Source organism: Arachis ipaensis, chromosome B8 (genome assembly GCF_059453495.1).
Source record: "Arachis ipaensis isolate K30076 ecotype BB chromosome B8, ASM5945349v1, whole genome shotgun sequence".
Taxonomy (NCBI): Eukaryota; Viridiplantae; Streptophyta; class Magnoliopsida; order Fabales; family Fabaceae; genus Arachis; species Arachis ipaensis.
This window is the reverse complement of record NC_142443.1, coordinates 81786772-81789795: the sequence shown is the minus strand read 5'-3', so window position 1 is coordinate 81789795 and position 3024 is coordinate 81786772.

Sequence of the window (3024 nt, the reverse complement as noted above, 5' to 3'; positions counted from 1 at the left end):
TCCCTAGCAACGGCGCCAAAAACTTAGTGCATGAAATTGTGATCTCAGGCAACGGCGCCAGAAACTCTGTACGCACGTCTTAATAAATCGTTTTTCATTCACAACTTCGATACAACTAACCAGCAAGTGCACTGGGTCGTCCAAGTAATAAACCTTACATGAGTAAGGGTCGATCCCACGGAGATTGTTGGTATGAAGCAAGCTATGGTCACCTTGTAAATCTCAGTCAGGCGGATATAAAATAGTTATGGAGTTTTCGAACATAAATAATAAATATATAGAAAATAAGGATAGAAAAACTTATGTATATCATTGGTGAGAATTTCAGATAAGTGTATAGAGATGCTTTCGTTCCTCTGAACCTCTGCTTTCCTGCTGTCTTCCTCCAATTAGTCTTACTACTTTCCATGGCTGGCTTTATGTAAGGACATCACCGTTGTCAATGGCTACTTTTTATCCTCTCTGAAAAATGGTCCGATGCACTGTCACTGCATGGCTAATCGTCTAGAGGCATCACCCTTGTCAATGGCTGCATCCCATTCTCTTGTGAAAATGGTCCAAATGCTCTGTCACAGCACGGCTAATCATTTGAGGTTCTCGATCATACTGGAATAGGATTCACCCTCCTTTTGCGTCTGTCACTACGCCCAGCACTCGCGAGTTTGAAGTTCGTCACAGTCATTCAATCCCAGAGTCCTACTCGGAATACCACAGGCAAGGTTTAGACTTTTTGGACTCTCATGAATGCCGCCATCAATCTAGCTTATACCACGAAGATTCTGATTAAGAGATCCAAGAGATACTCATTCAATCTAAGGTGGAACGGAAGTGGTTGTCAGGCACGCGTTCGTGGGGGAATGATGATGATTGTCACGTTCATCACATTCAGGTTGAAGTGCGAATGAATATCTTAGAAGCGGAATAAGTTGAATTGAATAGAAAAATAGTAGTACTTTGCATTAATCTTTGAGGAACAGCAGAGCTCCACACCTTAATCTATGGAGTGCAGAAACTCTACCGTATGAAAATACATAAGTGATAATGGTTCAGGCATGGCCGAATGGCCAGCCCCCATGAAAGTCTAAGATAGCATAAAACTGATCAAAGATGTCTAATACAATAGTAAAAAGTCCTATTTATACTAAACTTATTTATTAGAGTTTACAGAAGTAAGTAATTGATGCATAAATCCACTTCTGGGGCCCACTTGGTGTGTGCTTGGGATGAGCTTGAATGTTACACGTGTAGAGGTCAATCTTGGAGTTGAACACCAGTTTGTAACGTATTTCTGGCATTCAACTCTGGCTTGTGACGTGTTTCTGGCGTTTAACTCCAGACAGCAGCGTAGAACTGGCGTTCAACGCCCTTTTACATCATCTAAACTCGGCCAAAGTATGGACTATTATATATTTCTGGAAAGCCCTGGATGTCTACTTTCCAACACAATTAGAAGCGCGCCATTTTGAGTTCTGTAGCTCCAGAAAATTTACTTTGAGTGCAGGGAGATCAGAATCCAACAGCATCAGCAGTCCTTCTTCAACCTCTGAATCTGATTTTTGCTCAAGTCCCTCAATTTCAGCCAGAAAATATCTGAAATCACAGAAAAATACACAAACTCATAGTAACGTCCAAAAATGTGAATTTAACATAAAAACTAATGAAAACATCCCTAAAAGTAACTAGATTCTACTAAAAACATACTAAAAACAATACCAAAAAGCGTATAAATTATCCGCTCATCAATCCCCTCCAAAGTGGCCTCCATAGCAAGAGTCGTGGCAATTCCATAGGACCTCTCGTCCTTCTTCTTCCGAAACACATCTTCTAAGAATTCCATCTGAACACTTCTTGAATAGATATGGCTCATCCCAGACAAAGTACTTTGCATCATTCATGAGCTTCCTTTTTTGATGTTTATTGATCTCTGGAGGCAATGCCCCAGTTGCCTTGAAGTTTGCAATGTCTGCGAACCATGGTGCTTTGTGAACTAGCATTAACTACTCATCAGGGAAGAACTCATTTACACTTGTATCAGGTGTTCCACCTTTATCATGAGGAATCCTGGATAGGTGATCTGCTACCTTGTTCTCCACTCCTTTTTGTCTCTGATCTCAATATTGAATTCCTGCAACAATAAGATCCATCTTATTAGTCTTGGTTTTGATTCTTGCTTGGCAAACAAATATTTAAGTGCTGTGTGATCCGTAAAAACAATCACTTTAGCACCAATGAGGTATGATCTAAACTTGTCAAATGCAAAAACTATTGCCAGCAACTCCTTTTCAGTGGTGGTATAATTTCTTTGAGTATCATTAAGGACTTTGCTCGCATAGTATATCACATAGACTAAGTTATCTTTCCTCTGTCCCAACACTGCCCCAACTGCAAAATCAGATGCGTCACACATCAATTCAAATGGTAAATTCCAATCAGGTGGGGAAATGATAGGAGCAGAGGACAACCTCATTTTCAAATTTTCAAAGGCTAACATGCATGTTTCATCAAAGATAAATGGTGTATCTGATACAAGGAGATTGCTTAAGGGCTTGGCTATCTTTGAAAAATCTTTAATAAACCTTCTGTAAAAACCAGCATGCCCTAAAAAGCTCCTAATTGCCCTGACATTACTAGGTGGAGGCAGTTTTTCAATAAGTTCCACTTTGGCTCTATCAACCTCAATGCCTTGGTTAGAAACTTTGTGACCAAGGACTATTCCTCCTGTCACCATAAAGTGACATTTCTCCCAGTTCAAGACAAGATTGGTCTCTTGGCATCTTTTCAATACCAAGGCGAGGTGATGTAGGCAACTAGAAAAGGAATCTCCAAATACCGAGAAGTCATCCATAAAAACTTCAATAAATTTTTCTATCATATCTGAGAAGATAGAAAGCATGCAGCGTTGGAAAGTCGCAGGTGCATTACATAGCCCAAATGGCATGCACCTGTAGGCAAATACTCCATATGGGCAAGTGAATGAGGTTTTCTCTTGATCTCTGGGATCAACCACTATTTGGTTATATCCTG